The following is a 20,161-nucleotide window of genomic DNA, read 5'->3' on the forward strand; positions in this document are numbered from 1 at the left end:
AACCCGGCCGGGAATCGAACCTGGACGGTGACATCCAGAGGCAGCAACGGTAGCCACTAGACCACGAGCTGCGGACCTCACCAGTTGAGATAGCACAGTGGTCAATACATTATGACCAGGTTCTCAAAAACGTTGACGGAGGTATACGTACAATATATATTTTTTCCATAGTTACGTTGCTGGATTGCCAGGGATCGACCAACGCCTTAAGCGCCATCCAATCTCGAGCTAAAGCCTCTGAATTTGCTTAGTCATCTTGTTGTGAGTGATGTACGAGGCTGATTATCACTCCAGAAGGAACTGCTGTCCACTTTGTCAAAGCCGTCGTCTATATTCGTGAAAAACTTGGCCGTTTTGAGTGTCATTAACGTGCAGAGGTGACTTACGCATTTGCTTGCGCGCAAAACAGCTTCAACGACATTTTCCAAAATAACGTACTGTATGTAATAAGACAGTCCGATTTTCTAAAATCATCAGTTACCTGTCGGCGACTACGAAATTAAACATTTGCAAGAACTTTTCCCGTTAATAATCTTCCAACTTTGCAATCGAACTCTTCGGGTACTTTACAACAAGCTCTCGGCACATTCGAGCACTCTTCGGGTACGCTTTACTTGTGCTCGAATGTGCCGAGAGCTTGTTGTAAAGTTTCACATAAAAATACTTCCTAATGTTATTTTTCCGAAAAGATGACGAGCCTCCGCTGAGACGTGCCATCACTGTCAGGAGACGATTTGGACATGTTTTGCAGCCGTTGAAAGCACCAGCAGCAGCCAGGCCTGCAGACAGTGCGAAGGAAGTCGAGCACGTGACCGCTTCCCACCTCCGCCCTAGCCGGAGATGCATTTACATAACGACCGATATTTGGCTATTTTGGCAGTGTGGACCACGCAAGCCGCCGGTCAAGGTTCCTCTCGCTTTGATAATTTCTGTGTGAGGACGCAAACACGCCGACGGCCACGCGCCAGACACACACATGTCGACGCGCCGCCCGGCTGCAGTCGACGTGCACCCCTAATACTCGCTTCCAAGGATCACGTCGTACTCGCTTTGGCGGTACATATACTAAAATTGGAACGATACAGAGAAGATTAGCATGGCCCCTGCGCAAGGATGACACGCAAAATCGTGAACCGTTACACATTTTTGTGGAAAATCAAGGAAGCCAATTGGGCTTCTTATAAGGAAACGGTTCGGCGGGCACTCGCAAATACGAGACGTGACTTACGGGACGAAGATGCATACCCAGTTTTACTCAATGCTATGAACGTCGCAGCTGGCATCAGCATCTCTAAGAAAAAAGAGTTTACAGTAATGAAGCACCGTTCTCCTCCTTGGTGGAATTCTGAGTGCTCTCGGGAAGTTGCGAAGCGACGACTCGCCTTGAAAACCTATCGTCAGAATCCTTCATTGGACAACTTCTTGGATGTACAAAAAGTGAATGCGCGAGTTACCAAATTCCTGAAGAAAACCAAGAAGGACAGTTGGAAACAATTTTGCCTGTCCCTAAATAATGAAACCAGTATGGCAAGCATCTGGCATAAAATAAAAGCTTTTAGAACAAGAAGACTGTCTTCCTCCCCTCCTGCTACCACGGCCTGTTTAGAGGAATTCATAGATACAATCGCTCCTCCCACGGTGCCATTTTTAAACCATCGGTTCCCTGCTGAAGAAGACCGCTATATTGTTCTCCTTCGTCCTTTCTCTATAGAAGAACTCAACGAAGCTATTAACGTATCGAGCGACAGTTGCCCTGGCATTGATCATATACATTACTCTATGCTTGCACACCTGCCTATAGAAGCGAAAGACTTTCTCTTGAACATTTTTAATCAGTACTGGATGAAGAAAGACCTCATATCAACATGGACGACGCAAGTAATAATTCCAATTCTCAAACGTGGTAAAGATCCAAATGTCGGTACTAATTATAGACCTATTGCCTTGTCGTCGTGTGTTGCAAAAACACTGGAACGAATGGTAAAAAGGAGACTAGAATGGTGGCTTGAAAAAAGTAATTTGTTGCCTCGGAGTCAATACGGCTTCAGAAAAGGCAAAGGGAACATGGATAACCTGTTTTTGCGTAATATGGATATATTCAAACGAAAGAGACAGTAGTGGCAGCTTTTCTTGACGTTAAGGGTGCATATGATCACGTACAAATACCGATACTCTTGGACAAGCTGGCAGGATTCGGAATTCCTTCACGGATGATCTACGGTATCAGTACCCTGATTACTCAAAGAACGATCTACGTCCGTTTCAAAGGTACCATTATCGGACCTTTTTATGTCTCCCAGGGCTTACCGCAAGGTGCAATTTTAAGTCCTCTCCTGTATACTCTATATACGCACGACCTAGAACGCATAATTACTCCCCCCACAAAAATCCTACAGTATGCTGATGATATATGTGTTTATTCTACTGCTGCTTCATATCTTCAGGCCAAAACGGCATTAACCACAACCATCGCACACATCGATGAGTGGCTCTCTATCAATGGGCTGGAGATTTCGGCTGAGAAATCAGCAGTCGTTCCCTTCTCCAAGTCGACGACAGCTCGCACTGAAGATCACATTACCTGTGGCAAGTACACCTTTCAAATAAAATCTCACGTTCGATTTCTGGGGATGATTTTTGACTCTCGGTTAAGCTGGGCGCCCCACATCCGACCCACCGTTACCAAGTGTGAAGAAGGTTTAAATGTAATCAGATCACTCACTCGTGTCTGGTGGGAAGCGCACCAGAGTGTTTTACTCGCCATGTACCGAGGGATAATTCGATCTCGATTAGACTATGGCTGTCAATTCTACCACACTGCGTCAAAGATTCATCTCTCCAAATTAGATACTCTTCAATATAGAGCCATTCGTACCTGTCTTGGAGCCATGCGATCGGCGCCCACCAACGCCCTTTTAATAGAAGCAGGGGAGATGCCCTTGAGCATTAGGCGCCAAATGTTATCGGACAAATTCTACATTCAAGGCATGGCCATTATGGACAGTTCCGTCTATCAAAATAGAGACTGCATTTATCGACTGTGGATTGCATCCCACAGAAGGAATAAAGTGCCAGCCGTTTGTGCCAGCTTTGACACTTGGTCACCTGTCATACATTCTATACGGCGTTCAGCGCATCTACCTGTTTTTGAATATGATCTTCAAACGCTCTGCTCCCAGATCCCAGTCCATTATTTAAGTACGACCTGGCTGGACAGTACTAATGTCAACGTTGGCTTCAATCGTCTCGTTCAAGCACAATGGCCGGGTTTTCTCTGTGTATATACTGATGGCTCCAAAATTCCGCAAGAAGAGTGTACAGGATGCGCTTTTTTCTGCCCTCAGATCCAGACCCGCAAAACCTTCAAACTGCCTACGAACACTTCTATTTTTACTGCGGAGACAGTGGCAGTTTTGGAAGCAGTTAAGTTTGTCTCTAGCACTTCCTTCCGCAAGATATTGATAGTATCTGACTCGCAAAGCGTTCTTCAGTACAGTCGATGGAACAAAACGACCAACAGTTATATCTTGGATGTGATATCTGAATATATTAGCAGCACACGCACGGGCCGGACGATCCATTTGTTGTGGGTACCTTCCCACTCTGGTATCCTCTATAATGATGAAGTTGATGCATTAGCCAAACAAGCGGCAACGTTAGGCACCGTCCTGGATCTGCACCTTCCTTATACAGACTACTTACGTGCAGTCAAGGATCACGCAAGACAACAACGGCAGGAAATGTGGAACGTTTCTCAACAGACAAAAGGCGGTTATTACGCAGTGCTACAACCTCGGATTCCTTCACAGCCGTTGTTCATGAGGACACATCTGGACCGATCCACGATTTCTACCATCGTAAGACTCCGCTACAATCATGCCTCTTTCCCACATCTATATCGGATCAACGTTTACAGTCCACCAGCATGTGAGTGTGATCCTGAGTCGGAAGCTGGTGTCAACCACATCTTATTTATGTGCCCCAAAATTGACCGTGAACGGTTGGTCTTTTTGAAGACATTGCTGAGTATGGGCTACCATCTTCCTCAATCAGCTTCTTCTCTTTTGTGTACTAAAGACGTTCGTCTATATAAAGTGATCGTTAACTTCATCAAGAGTACTGGTCACAATCTGTAGGTTTTAATGGTGTACGCCAATTATAAATATGTCTTGCTGATGAAGATATTTTCAGAATTGGTGTGAATTGTATGCCAAGACACTTTTAATTATTTTCCAATTCAATTCAATACAATTTTTAAAACAGTATGTACAAAACTGTAACAGTTAAGCTTTTTATTCTTGTAAATATGCATTTCTGTGTTTGTTTATTCAATTATGTGTACATTGTCACTATGTATGGCCGATAGCTAAATTGAGTACACACTAAAAAAAAAAAAAAAAAAGAGGATCACGTCTGACGTCATCTCTGCTCCTGCTACGCGATATTAGATCCCGCGACTGCTTGGTGCCCGGGCACGCGTTTTTCCGCTAGGCCATCGGGCCCGAGGTGTATGTGTAGGCTGTAAGTAGTTCATTTATAGGTTTTGATGAGAGAGTCCGAGAGTATCGAAATATGTGACTTGTATGGCCTTACCGCTTGACTGCACTGATCTAGAAGCTTAAATTAATTACTCCGCCAAGGAAACATAGATATCAGTGTTTGACATAAGTTTCAACTTGATACCTCTCCCAGTTATTAAAAAAAGGACAGGCAGACAAACGGAGAACAAAAGTCAAAAAATATTTTTTTCGCGTACTTCAATTACAGATTAACAGTTCTCGGATTTTTTATTTTAGTTGTACAGTGAAATCTTGCTTCTTGCCAAATTTTATGATTCTATATCAACAGGAAGTACCCTACCGGTATTGATCAGTGAGTTTGTGAGTACCGAGTAAATCCTGTATCATTTCAGTGACACTCTCTCCCATATTTCGCGATAATACAAAACGTGTTGTCCTTCTTTGAACATTTTCGATGTACTCCGTCAGTCCTATCTGGCAAGGATCCCACACCGCGCAGCAGTATTCTAAAAGAGGACGGACATGCGTAGTGTAGGCAGTCTTCTTAGTAGATCTGTTACATTTTCTAAGTGTCCTGCCAATAAAACGCAGTCTTTAGTTAGCCTTCCCCACAACATTTTCTATGTGTTCCTTCCAATTTAAGTTGTTCGTAATTGTAATTCATAGGTATTCAGTTGAATTTACGGCCTTTAGATTTGATTAATTTTTCGTGTAAACGAAGTTTAAAGAATTCCTTTTAGTACTCATGTGGATGACCTCACACTTTTCGTTATTTAGGATCAACTGCCAATTTTCGCACCATTCAGATATATTTTCTAAATCATTTTGCAATTTGTTTTGATATTCTGATGACTTTAGTAGTCGATAAGCGACAGTGTCATCTACAGACAACTTAAGACGGCCGTACACATTGTTTCCCAAATCGTTTATACAGATAAGGAACAGCAAAGGGTCTATAACACTACCTTGGGGAACGCCATAAATCACCTCTGTTTTACACGATGATTTTCCGTCAGTTACTACGAACTGTGACCTCTCTGACAGGAAATTACGAATCCAATCACATAACTGAGGCCATATTCCATAAGCACGCTATTTCACTATAAGCCGCTTGTATGGTACAGTGTCAAAAACCTTCCGGAAATCCAGAAATACGGAATCGATCTGCAATCCCTTGTCAATGGCACTTAACACTTCATGCGAGTAAGGAGCTAGTTGTTATGGCATGCTGACTAGATACCATGTTTCCATTGGGACAAGTTTCGTCTGACAATAATAACATTAAATATTCGGTTAGCTTTAACCAAATTTTACTTTCCGTATCATGATTCTATTTAATGGTGAAGATGTAATACGCATTGTATTTCTATTGATACTAGTTTTGTCTTTGTGTTTTATTAGTCTTTGTTAATGACCAACGTCGAAGCGGGTAAGGCATGTTGGAATAATAAAATTATGATCAAGATATCACAAAGTGTTTAAGTGTATCCAATGGCCGCTGTGTCTCACAGTGTTTTTATACAAACTGTAGCTAAAAGTAATTAGTTTTTGTATAATATTTACATAAGTCTTTTCTTTCATTACCCTCAAGGGATAGTTTAAATTAATAATGTTAATTAAACAGTCAACTAATCCGGTGGCATAAGAGAGCGAGAGGATATTGAAAATCTGGGACGCTTTTGCGCTACAGCTTCGGCGGCTTTTGCAGCCCACTTTGAGGTTACTTCACGGCTTGATAGACCGCAAATGTCCTATATTAAAGCTGTTCGTCTCGGCTTCCCCTGCACGTCTGTGATACGTTGTAAACAGTTGTCGTTTACTCCTTATAGGAGGAATTGCTCCTACATTCTTTGTGCGGTTGCAAAAAATTCCCAGAAATGCTAATAATTTGCGTATCCAAGTATGTAGCACACTTTATGCCAATTTGAAGTTTGTTGTATGCCGTTTTCATTGTGCTATAGTTTTAATGGATAGACGTGTAGCTACTTGGGTATAGGGGATTTTTCGTTTAGTCTTTGTCTATTTTCCACTTGGAGGGCCAATTATCAGATGTGCTACCTACGACAAGTGCATGGACTTCACACACTGCGACATAGTCGCTGATTAAAACAGTGATGCAGGAAGTGTAGAATAAATTTCTTTTATTTCCGTCAACGATCGCAAAACTTTTGGTCCTGAAGTACCGGTTTCGGTCAGCAGTGACCATCTTCAGTAATGTTTTACGACATGTCCTAATATAATGAAGCCAAAGTGGCATCGTTGGATCTTATGAAGATGTCCCTATGGCTTCATTATATTGGGACATGTTGCAAAACAGATGTGAAGCTGGTCATTGCTAACCAAATCCGGTAGCCTCAGAACCAAAAATTTTGTGTTCATTGAAGAAAATAAAAGAAATTTATGCAAGGCCTTCTTCAGCAAAGCAGTTGCTTAGATGAGGTGCTAAGATCAAGTTGTAACGCGAAGAACGTGTATTGTAACTGACTGATAGTGCACTCAAAGAGCAAGCTCCGGCTACGAGCCAGTATAGCATGCCACAAGGCAACATAGGGTGCAGTGTTGAGTCAGCAGTGCTACGAATATGGACGACGTTCACTGGTCGATTCTCAACAGAATACGAACAGGAAAGTAGTATAAGTGTTCCAATAACAGAACTGAGAAACACGTGAGATGGTGAATAAAATCAAGCTGCTTACATTTGGCCTTTGACTTACAGAAGGTTTTCGACACAGTTTCTAATTACCGTTTAGAGAAGTCATACGAAATTATGGAATATCGGTTTAGCTTTGTTCCTGGATTCAGGACTTTCTAACAGATATGTAACTTAACACAGTGTTCTAAACGGGATGAAATCGAAAGATGTAAAAATGATTTTAGGAGTGCTGTGATCTCTTAGGTTTTCGCAGCGTGACTGATTTAGTGTGTCCCCAGGTGTTCTGCCAAGACGTTGTTTCCATTTTATGCAAATATTTCGACAACCGATCCAGCCGCACTCGTCAGGTCCTGTGAGTTTTATTGTTGCATGTACTGTTTGACTGGGCTGCAAACAGTCCATGCAGCTAGTAAACATAACAGAAAATTTCGCAGCACCTGAAGCGGCGGCTGGATAGTTGTCGGAATATTGTGCGTAAAATGGAAACTGTAACTCTTTAGAACACCCAGAAGCTCAGGAGTCCTTCGTGATGTGTTATAGATCATTTACTGTTCATGATATATACAAATGATCTGGTGACTGACGTCAGAAAACTCCAATAATCTGTTCACGGATGTGATTCTTACACGTATGGAAATCACATTGCCAGTGAATTGCAGCGAAATGCGGGAAGATCTGTAAGGGATCGAAATTTGGAGCAGCGACGCAGCATAAATAAATGTACGTGTTACGCATAAATAGTTGAAAGAGCCATTATTATTCTATTATCAGTCGCTAGAAACAGTAACAAGGAATGACATCTAGCCGACTTAAAGTACAATGACAATGTAAAAGTAACTGTAAAAGTAAAAGGCTGAGATTCATTGGAAGAATGCAAGGAAAATGTAATTCATCCGCAAAATAAATACGTATAAAACAATCGCTTTATCGATCTTGGGTATTTTTCCTCGGTATAGGAGCTTACCGCCGGCCGTTGTGGCCGTGCGGTTCTAGGCGCTTCAGTCTGGAACCGCGTGACCGCTACGGTCGCAGGTTCGAATCCTGCCTCGGGCATGGATGTGTGTGATGTCCTTAGGTTAGTTAGGTTTAAGTAGTTCTAAGTTCTAGGGGACTGATGACCACAGATGTTAAGTCCCATAGTGCTCAGAGCCATTTGAACCATTTTTAGGAGCTTACCACGTAGAAACAAAGAAGATGTTTGAGAAAATCCAAAGAACAACTACACGATTCGTCATGTGACACACTAACAAGGGCGAGAGCATAACGGTGATGAACGCCAGTGGCAGTCGCTACAAGAGGAGTTATGCATCACGAAAAGGTTTAACTTTCAAATTTTGAGAGTCAGAATAGGGTATAGTCACGTCAGAACCAGGGTGAGCATGTTACATACTCAGTGGTACCCCATACCGCCACGCCAGATGCTGGACCTGAATGATGACGAATGCAGTCTGACAGTGCTTGTGCTGAAGAGAGAATTCACACACAGATGCGTCCATTGTGATACTCTACACAGAACTCCTCTGAAAAGATGTAGTGTTGCAACTCCTTTGTCCAGTGCTGTCGTTAAGATTACGGATAAACAATTTTAAACTCTAAAAGTCTGTCACATGGTGAAGTACTGTTGAAAATAGTTGCAGCGTGATAAACATTTTAGCAGATTTGTGGTATTATATAGAGTATTTAAAGTCCATAGAATATTTTTAAAAATTAGGTATAGGTAAATGTCTAACATACAGTAGCAAAATCACTCACTAAGTGAAAGAAAAACTCTCAAATATTTTTTTTCACGGTGCCGACAAGTTAGTCTAGACAACCATCGATCGTAGTTGCTGAAAATGGCGACGAACCAGGCAGAGAATCATTTGTGTGCTAGAATTTGCTCATTGCCAATAGGTAGTGAGTGTGCGAAGAGTTTTCTGTGACAAGTTTCACAAGACATCACCAGTTTACAACAATGTGGCGAAGTATTACAATAAATTCCAGGATGATGATTGTGCGATGTAAAACGTTCGAGTCGATCGGGCCAGTCAGAAAAGATAATGGACCCCTATTGGGACGTGATGTTACAAAGTCCCTAAAAGCCTACTTATGAAGTTAGTACAGAATTGAAGATCCCTCAGCCAGCAGATTGTGTACAAAATTACCTGAATGAGACGTTGCCATGCCACTGGATAGGTCGTGTTGCAGCCGTTGAGTTTGTGCTACTCCAGTGACCGCCGCGCTTGCGAGACTTGACGCCTTGTCATTTTTCCTTATGGCGTTACATCAAGGATAGCGCTGTGTTCCGCGCCTATTGCACGACGTCGAAGACTTGCAGCTCCATATCGCAGCAGCTGTTCGTACTCCGTATATGCAGGGCCAGGTAGAATAGAAGAATTAAATGGTTAAAATGGCTCTGAGCACTACGGGACTTAATTTCTCAGGTCTTCAGTCCCCTAGAACTTAGAACTACTTAAACCTAACTAACCTAAGGACATCACAACATCCATGCTCGAGGCAGGATTCGAACCCGCGACCGCAACGGTTGCGCGGTTCCAGACTGTAGCGCCTAGAACCGCTCGGCCACTCCGGCCGGCAGTAGAAGAATTAGACGTGTGCCATCTGACGAAGGGTGGACGCATAAAATGTTTATAAACATGGGAAAAAAAACTTTGAGAGTTTCCGTTTCATATACTGTATCATTTCTTAAATTTTCCTTGCCATTTATCTGTACAGATTTTTTTACAGACGTTTCATGCACTATATAGTTACCCTATATATAAAAAATGTACTCTGAGGTGACAAAAGTCATGGGATAGCGATATGTACATATACAGACGGCGGTAGTATCGCGTACACAAGGTATAAAAAGACGGTGCTTTGGCGGAGTTATCATTGACTCAGATGTTTCATTTGAAAAGGTTTCCGACGTGGTAATGGCCGCACGATGGGAATTAACAGACGTTGAACGCGGAATGGTAGTTGGAGCTAGACGGGTGGGACTTTCCATTTCGGAAATCGTTACAGAATTCAATATTCCGAGACCCACAGTGTCAACAGTGTGCCGAGAATGCCAAATTTCAGGCATTACCTTTCACCACGAACAATGCAGTGACTGAAGGCCTTCACTTAACAACGGGAGCAGCGGCGCTTGCATAGAGTTATTAGTGCTAACGGACAAGCAGCGTTGCATGAAATAACCGCAGAGATCAATGTGGAACGTGAGAGGAACCTATCCGTTAGGATAGTGCGGCGGCATTTGGCGTTAATGGGCCATGGAAGCAGAATGTAGACGCGAGTACCTTTGCTAACAGCACATCGCCGGCAGCACCTCTCTCGGGCTCGCGACCAATTCAGTTGAACCCTAGACAACTGAAAAATTGTGGCCTGGTCACATGAGTCCCTATTTCAGCTGGTAAGAGCTGATGGTAGGGTTCCAGTGTGGCGCTGACCCCACGAAGCCATGGACCCAAGTTGTCGACAGGGTACTGTGCAAGCAGGCTGTGGCTCCAAAATAGTGTGGACTGTGTTTACATGGAATGTACTGAGTCCTCTTGCCCGGCTGTATCGATCATTGGATGGAAATGGTTATGTTCGGCTACTTGGCGGCCATTCATGAACTTCATGTTCCAAGACAACTATGGGATTGTTAAGATGACAAAGCACCATGTCACCAGGCAACAATTGTTCGCGGAACATTCTGGACAATTCGAGCGAATGATTTGGCCACCAATCGAACATTTACGGGACATAATCGAGAGGTCAGTTCGTGAACAAAATCCTGCTCCGGCAACACTTTCGCAGTTATGTACGACTATAGAGGCACAACGGCTCAACTTTCCTGCAGAGGACTCCCAACGACTTGTTGAGTCTAGGCGACGTCGGGGTGCTGTCATACGCCGGGCAAAAGGAGGTCCGACACGATATTAGGACATATCCCATGACTTTCGTCATCTCGGTGTTTTCTGTTCTACGTGTGTGACATTGAATTCGGTCTTAACATCGATTTTTTTATTCCTCTTGCTCTAGCCAAAGGAGGACAGCACGTCTAACCATTTTCTTCAGTCTGTTTGCAATAAAATCCATGTGCCAGCCGCGAGTGAAGTAACATGTACGGGAATGGCTCTGTAGCCGTTCTGCGGTCAGCTCGTAAACTGACGTAAGGCGGTCATAGGCGGAAGTCTGCTCTCGGACGCATGGCCGCGCGTGTATGCGGGGGACAGACGTAGGTCTACATTAGGAGCACATGCGGCGCTATCTGTTTATTAACTGCCCAGAACGGATTATCTCAGGGGCAGGCAAGTGCAAAGTGCAAGCGTTGCTCTTTTTCTCGTCTCTTAGTGGCTAAGTGGAGCAACGTACGACCAAAAAAAGAGTACAGACGTCTGGCCTACTTGAGGTTCGTTGCTGTTTATGTACGCGAAAAGTGCCGCAGACTGTGACCCTCGTGCGTAGGAAGAGGAAAAAAAAAAACATGTGCGAAGCTGCAGACGGGCGCCTCCCCGAGTGTGGGCGGCGTAGTACGCGGAAGCGACCCGTCCCCAGACGGTGCTGCAGTCAATTATTCGTCACGACACAACGGCAAGCTATTTACGTAGCACTGCAACGTTTCTACAGCGCTGAAAGAAAAAATGAGACACTCTCGTGGTATCTGTTTTGACTTTGTAATAGTAATCCGTTCACCAACATAACAAAATGGTGGCTATGCTGAACCAGAAGCAGTCATAAATTCCGCAGACCCACTCACAACTATTACGTTGGCGCTTAGGTTCGTAGCGTTTTTATTTTTCTTATTGGTATTCCGGTTGCTACGGGTTTATTTATCGAGCGTCACTTTTTATTTGTAGTTCACTGTTTCTATTTGAGTTTACACATTATTATTTTGTCATATGTAGATAGTGAGCGGAGCTGTGGAAGGTAGAAAATGGAATACCAAGTGGAGGAACCGGAACATTTCCAATATTTTTCTGTTTGAGTTCAGTAGACAGGTGACAGCAGCTGCGGCGTTCAGAAACATTTGTACCGTGTTTGGGAATATTACCATTGGACGGAGCATGGCAAGAAAATGGTTTAATCTTTTTAAGGAGGATCGTTTTGACATTAGTGACTCTCCAAGTTCAGCAAGACCTCCGGGATTTGATGAAGATCCTTTAAACGCATTAATCCACAACAATCGACGTCGGTGTTCTCAAGAACTGGCAAATGTGATGAACTGTAATCATTCCAACATCGTGTGACATTTGCATGCAATAGGAAGGTTCGAAAATTGAGTGTATGGGTACCTCTTGCTCTAAACCAAAATCACAAAAATCAGCAGGTGTTCATCTCTGCTCGCTTGTCATCAATTGTCTCGTAAACAACACTGACTATTCCTATTCTGTATCATTACTGGTGTCGAGAAAAGGTGTTTTATGCTAATATAAGGAAAAGAAAGGAATGATTGAGCCCAAACAAAGCAGCAACTCCCCATACAAAGGCTTGGTCGCGTCCACAAAAGATAATGTTATGAATCGGGTGGAACACCAACAGTGTGATGTACTAAGAATTGCCTCCCCAAGACATAACCATCAGAGCTGACATTTATTATCAACAACCGAGAAGTCTTGCAGACGCAGTCCGAAAACAACGACCAGGAATGTTATGTGAAGTGATACTATCCCACGATAACACCCGCCCACGTTCTGCTAGACTGATAAAAAGCACTATACAAGAGCTTAGTTGGGAAGTCATTTCGCACCCTCCTTATTCAGCTGATCTTGCGCCCTCAGATTTTCGCCTTTTCTGGTCCCTATCGAACAAATGATCTCAGAACATGGCTCGAGCAGTTCTTCACCTCAAAACCACGTGATTTTACAGTCGCAGAAACGAGAAGTACCGCAGCGTTGGCAGACTACTGTAAATAGTGACGAGGAGTATGTTATCGGTGACTAAAGTCTCTGTTATGTGTATCTGTTGCATTTATTAAACTTATAGGAAAACGCAACGAACTTATGCACCAAACCAGTAATAAAGACAACCATCAAGTCACATCACTTGACGAAGACCAGAAACACGGACGTGGGATTATACGTAAATGTGATCAATTATGATGACATTGAGAGAAACCTACGTATTATTAAGCTCGAAAATAAAGTTATACGAATATTTCAAACGGCACTAGGCTTAGTTACACTTTTCAATCATCCAAATGTACACTCAGTTTGCTAACGGACAACTGAGTAGACAGACCGTATGATCCTCCTTATCGTAAGCCTTCAAATCGACGAACGTGGAATTCTCCAATCTCTTGGGAGTAGCATGCACAGGAAGCGGAGAGGGCTTAAACCTAGAGAAAGTCTACAAGGACTTTCTAAGAGCTCACGGATGTGCTACTTCAACCCCAAGGAGACTACACCAAAGGGTTCGCTTACACTAAATATGCATTCTGAATAAAATACAATTGAACTGTGTGAGGAATACATTAGCAGGCATAGAACTTAATACGATTCTGTACGAGGTATGAGCCGATGTAGGGACCTACTCTGTCTCGCGGAAAATACAGGGTGATTCAAAAAGAATACCACAACTTTAAAAATGTGTATTTAATGAAAGAAACATAATATAACCTTCTGTTATACATCATTACAAAGAGTATTTAAAAAGGTTTTTTTTCACTCAAAAACAAGTTCAGAGATGTTCAATATGGCCCCCTCCAGACACACGAGCAATATCAACCCGATACTCCAACTCGTTCCACACTCTCTGTAGCATATCAGGCGTAACAGTTTGGATAGCTGCTGTTGTTTCTCGTTTCAAATCATCAATGGTGGCTGGGAGAGGTGGCCGAAACACCATATCCTTAACATACCCCCGTAAGAAAAAATCGCAGGGGGTAAGATCAGGGCTTCTTGGAGGCCAGTGATGAAGTGCTCTGTCACGGGCTGCCTGGCGGCCGATCCATCGCCTCGGGTAGTTGACGTTCAGGTAGTTACGGACAGATAAGTGCCAATGTGGTGGCGCTCCATCCTGCTGAAATATGAATTGTTGTGCTTCTTGTTCGAGCTGAGGGAACAGCCAATTCTCTAACATCTCCAGATACTGTAGTCCAGTTACAGTAGCACCTTCGAAGAAAAAGGGACCAAAAACTTTATTGGCTGAAATGGCACAGAAAACGTTCACCTTAGGCGAGTCACATTCATACTGAGTTGTTTCCCGCGGATTCTCAGTGTCCCATATACAGACATAGTGACGGTTGACTTTCCCGTTAGTGTGGAAAGTTGCTTCATCACTAAACACAATCTTTGAAACGAAAGATTCATCTGTTTCCATTTGAGCAAGGATAAAATCACAGAAATCGATTCTTTTAATCTTATCAGCTGCAGACAGTGCTTGAGCCAATTTCAGACGATAAGGTTTCATAACTAACCTTTTTCGTAGGACTCTCCATACAGTTGATTGTGGAATTTGCAGCTCTCTGCTAGCTCTGCGAGTCGATTTTCCTGGGCTGCGAACAAATGCTTGCTGGATGCGTGCCACATTTTCATCACTCGTTCTCGGCCGTCCAGAACTTTTTCCTTTGCACAAACACCCATTCTCTGTAAACTGTTTATACCAACGTTTAATACACCACCTATCAGGAGGTTTAACACCATACTTCGTTCGAAATGCACTCTGAACAACTGTCGTCGATTCACTTCTGCCGTACTCAATAACACAAAAAGCTTTCTGTTGAGAGGTCGCCATCTTAGCATCAACTGACGCTGACGCCTAGTCAACAGCGCCTCAAGCGAACAAATGTACAACTAAATGAAACTTTATAGCTCCCTTAATTCGCCGACAGATAGTGCTTAGCTCTGCCTTTTGTCGTTGCAGAGTTTTAAATTCCTAAAGTTGTGGTATTCTTTTTGAATCACCCTGTATATGAGTGGTGGAAAAATTCCAGGGCTCCCAAAATATTACATGACAGTCACATGGGACAAAAGGCACAAAGGCTGCAATTGAAATAATAAACACGACCTTCGCGTTAATAAAGATTACACAGCTTTGGTCGGAGCACATAGCGACAGCTACAGTCCCTCATGTGGATAACCACGTCGATGTACTCACAATAATATTACAACCCTGAACCTTTCGCAGACCTAATCAGAGATGTTGCACACTTTTCTATGGAGAGAAGATTACTTATACCCACAGACATTAACACCCGGTCAATACTGTGTTAAGCTGATAGAAGATACCAGAGGACAAATACTAGTTGACATCATAAATGAGTGCCAACTCTTTTTATTAAACATAGCAGGACAAGCAACAACATATTGTGGCAACGCTGGAGGAGTCAGTAATCTAGATATATCACTATCAAACAAAAACTCATTAGCACACATAAAAGCCGCGCGGGAATAGCCGAGTGGTCTAAGGTGCTGCGGTCATGGACTGTATGGCTCGTCCCGGCGGAGGTTCGAGTCCTCCCTCGGGCAAGGGTGTGTGTGTGTGTGTGTGTGTGTGTGTGTGTGTGTGTGTGTATTTGTCTTTAGGATAATTTAGGTTAAGTAGTGTGTAAGCTTAGGGACTGATGACCTTAGCAGTTAAGTCCCATAAGACTTTACACACATTTGAACAGCACACATAAAATATGGGAAATATTGGACAAAGCAACACACAGTGACCACGATGCCACAATCATTAACACAGGCACGTGCATGAACGCACAGCAGGACCTCACAACATCAGCAATTACTTCTAGGTAGGGTCAATTGACAGAAAATTGGAGTCATAGTAGAAGGTTTTCCGCTATACGCTGTCCAAAGTAGCATAGGCTACAAAACATATGTTTTGACAGACTTATTGCAAAGAGCGCGGTCAGTAGCCATTCCACTTGCGAACACCGGGCGGTAACATAAACTACCATGGCCTACAGAGTACACAAGACTACCGAAAGATTCACGTGACAAAGGAAAATACTGCAAAGAGCCAAGGCAGAATAAGAACGACAGCTCGGACACGTCTGAAAGAACACATACCGTCGCCATTTAAGTAAGACTTACCGGCCAATGATCATCTTCAGTGCAGATCCACTTACATTGCTCAAACTCTTACGGGAATCGGTAGATTGAGTGCCGCGATTATAGTGGGCAGGGGCACAACAAATATAGATGTGGACAGTAAGTTGGAAATGTGGGGGGTCTCACGGGGAGCGAGCCAGAAATAAGACCCTGCAATCGCACTATTCTCTCTGTCCTCCGTGGCTCAGTCGGATAGAGGGTCTGCCGTGTAAGAAGGAGATCCCGGGTCGGGGCGCACATTTTCAACTGTCCCCGTTGATATTCATCAACTTGGCGGCCGAACTTCCTAGAATGGGGCCTCCCGGCCAACAATGCCTACGATCATTTCATTTCAACACCTGTAAGCAGCTAATGATCGGGATTTCATTCTTCGAGAGCTGCCGAAAGAACAGATACCATCTTCATATAACAAGTATTGGTCCAAGTATCTAAACTGCACTTTAAATATCATAACTAAATAATGTATAGGATAATAACTAACGTAAGCAGTAAGACAATCATTACATCTAAGGTATACGCAGTACGAGGAGAAGAATCTCAAAGTATAAATTCCGAGGCTCACTTTCTACCTGTGGCATGATGTATTTCATTTAATAATATAAGAAAACATAATTTTGTTCACTACTTCAGGTGGGACACGCTGTATGTTTCTGCCGAGGCCCACCCACCTGCAATAGCAATAACACGAGCCATAATTTATGTTTTATTTTAACAGCAAAAAAAATCTACAGATCGTCCCTTTCCTGTATTCCGATTATTTTCCTCTAAAGTACGGCACTAATATTTATTATTTTACACCCTTCGTTTATTTCAACTTATTTAAGTTTCTTTGTGACTCGTTGTTATTACTCTACTTTTTATTGCTCACAACAGGTTTTGCTAGTAGTGTGGAGCAATGTATTATTACATGTAAAACTGAAAAATGTATGATATTCTTTTAAAATATTAGGTAGCAGATCTTTAAATGTGCAATAAATCAAATGAAATTTGCTGAACATTCTTTACCTCTTATAGAGTGAACGGTGCCGCCATTTACACCATAAGCAGGAAAGAACGTTTAGCACAGCATTCACAGATCTTTTGTACCCTCTGCAGCATGTGTAGCGATCATCTGATATCACAGAGGGCAATAAGGTGGTTTAATGTAACACAAAAATAGATTGCAAATGAAACAAGACCTACAAAAACGCAACTGAAGGTGTCATCTCTACTCCGTAGATATAGTAACAGCTGTCGTCCCATGACCCGTCGGGAGGTGGATGTAGGAGATTTTGTGTCAAACATCAGATTAATCCAGATCGCTATTAAAGTTCAGTTTATACACGTACAAACTTGCTAGGGAAGCGACTTACAGTGGGCAGGGTCGAATACGGTTGGTGTGTGTTTAGAACAGCGTGTCATAGTGTACACAGATTGACCAAACTAGCGGGGCACGTAGAATGTGAGACAAGGAAGTCACGCCAGCAAGGCTCCGGGCTCTATCTTCGCATTACAGATCGCAAAGAGGAGCACATTTGGCTATTTGCCAGAACTGATCAATCTTCTCCTTCTTAAGAACGTCTACGGTCGATGTAGTCAATACTTGCGTCATGTGTATTCCAGAGAACGTCAGTGAATGCAGTTACGCTACGAACACTCTCCCGTTTGAACAGGTCCCCTTCCACTCCGTCTTTTAAGCGCCTCTTGTGTGGTGTGGTAACAGCGTTGCATTGCAGTTTCAGATGAATCAGATTTCACGATAGACTGCAAGAGTGAATGTACCAGAACCTCACAGTAAGCTGGTCAAAATGATTCTCTTATCCATACTGTTCAGTGAAGTACTTTAGCTTATCAAGAGCTATGCTTTTGGTTGCTATCGGTTTAGGCTCTAGAATCACTCTACTGGTTGTGGATGATTCCTTAAATGTAAACTGATACGACTACGCGATTGTATTGTGTATTGCCATGTTTTCCATAATTATTCATACAAATCCCGGAAAGAATTCGCAGTCGGGTAATGCTCGATCCCACAGTGCACGATCCACTTGGGTACTGACAAACCACACTGATCTGAAAGTTCACTGGGTCTGCCGGACGGAGTGGCCGTGCGGTTCTAGGCGCTACAGTCTGGGACCGAGCGACCGCTACGGTCGCAGGTTCGAATCCCGCCTCGGGCATGGATGTGTGTGATGTCCTTAGGTTAGTTAGGTTTAATTAGTTCTAAGTTCTAGGCGACTGATGACCTCAGAAGTTCGCATAGTGCTCAGAGCCATTTGAACCATTTTTCACTGGGTCTGTCTACATTGTCATGTTTGGAAGACCAACTGTAAAGTCTCTCTGATGAGCACCTATTGAGTGAGTGTCTCTCTCTATATGTTTCCCACACCGCCTTGTGTTTGTCTTTATATGTATGAGTGACTGTGTGTGCTGTGTTGTGTCGAATACCCACACCGTTGTTTTGATACAGGGCTATGTGTGAAACCGCTTTCACACTACACGCTTGCGGAGAAATATTCGTCTGGGCTCTGTTGCACAGCAATCAGATTTGCTTTCAGTTCTAACATTGGTGGATTTAAATGATCCGTGAAATTACTCCTTTTCCGATGAAAGCATCAAACTATTAACTAGAACTGAACTCTCCCGTCGGAAATGTTCTCGAGCTGGTATTCATTAATAGATCATAATTGAAGTTTACGTCAATTGTGGAATAAATACATACCTTCTTGAAATGAAAAATCTTTTATTGACTTTTGTGTCAATGAAATTCTTCTAGTAACATGAATTATCTGTTCACTGGCTTATATACAGATATGTAATACAATTTCCTTCAAAATCTCGCAGTGGCATCGATTTCTACTTCACAAGAATGAAAAATCTTGTTGAATTTGGTACCTTGTTATAGGATGCCTGAAAAATTATCGCTCAGAATGACACAAACTTCTTGTCTGCGCGATTGCCGTAAGCTGGCACGAATCCTATTACAGTCTGTTATTTTGAATATTTATCTTTTATTTTTTCAACCCAACTCATGGGAACTACTCTTGCCACCGAGTTCATCGAAGTTAATTTGGCACAAAAGTTACGGTCGCCATACAAAAACATAAGGAGTGTGTTGTAGGAGAGCAATGGTGCGTGACTGCTACTTTATCTGCATAGCTAAGAACTAATAGCAGTACGAAATACTTCAAAACTGTTAAAACTTAGCTGAGAAAGTACTGGGTGTCCATAATTAAGGTTCCGGCTTCAGTCGCTGTACAAGGATAACTAATCTTCAGAAAGACGTCAAATTTGAACAACATATTGACGCAAGGGGAAATGTCATCATCATCATCATCATCATTTGAGACTGATTATGCCTTTCAGCGTTCAGTCTGGAGCATAGTCCCCCTTATAAAATTCCTCCATGATCCCCTATTCAGTAGCCGGCCGGAGTGGCCGAGCGTTTCTAGGCGCTACAGTCTGGAACCGCGAGACCGCTACGGTCGCAGGTTCGAATCCTGCCTCGGGCATGGATGTGTGTGATGTCCTTAGGTTAGTTAGGTTTAAGTAGTTCTAAGTTCTAGGGGACTAATGACCTCAGAAGTTAAGTCCCATAGTGCTCAGAGCCATTTGAACCATTTGAATCCTATTCAGTGCTAACATTGGTGCCTCTTCTGATGTTAAGCCTATTACTTCAAAATCATTCTTAACCGAATCCAGGTATCTTATCCTTGGTCTACCCCGACTCCTCTTACCCTCTACTGCTGAACCCATGAGTCTCTTGGGTAACCTTGCTTCTCCCATGCGTGTAACATGACCCCACTATCTAAGCCTGTTCGCCCTGACTGCTACATCTATAGAGTTCATTCCCAGTTTTTCTTTAATTTCCTCATTGTGGACACCCTCCTGCCATTGTTCCCATCTACTAGTACCTGCAATCATCCTAGCTACTTTCATATCCGTAACCTCAACCTTATTGATGAGGTAACCTGAATCCACCCAGCTTTCGC

At 43.0% G+C, this 20,161-nt stretch overlaps 1 protein-coding gene and 1 non-coding gene across 2 annotated transcripts in view; both read left to right on the forward strand.

Annotated features, from left to right (window-relative positions):
* Positions 1-20,161, forward strand: part of LOC126481919 (collagen alpha-2(IV) chain-like) — a 197,459-nt gene that overhangs the window by 16,678 nt on the left and 160,620 nt on the right. The gene's annotated exons all lie outside the window — the stretch shown is intronic.
* Positions 1,042-1,148, forward strand: LOC126482862 (U6 spliceosomal RNA). Its single transcript, XR_007587708.1, has one exon. It is a non-coding gene; the product is annotated as a U6 spliceosomal RNA (small nuclear RNA).

Source organism: Schistocerca serialis, chromosome 5, assembly GCF_023864345.2.
Source record: "Schistocerca serialis cubense isolate TAMUIC-IGC-003099 chromosome 5, iqSchSeri2.2, whole genome shotgun sequence".
NCBI classification, from domain to species: domain Eukaryota; kingdom Metazoa; phylum Arthropoda; class Insecta; order Orthoptera; family Acrididae; genus Schistocerca; species Schistocerca serialis.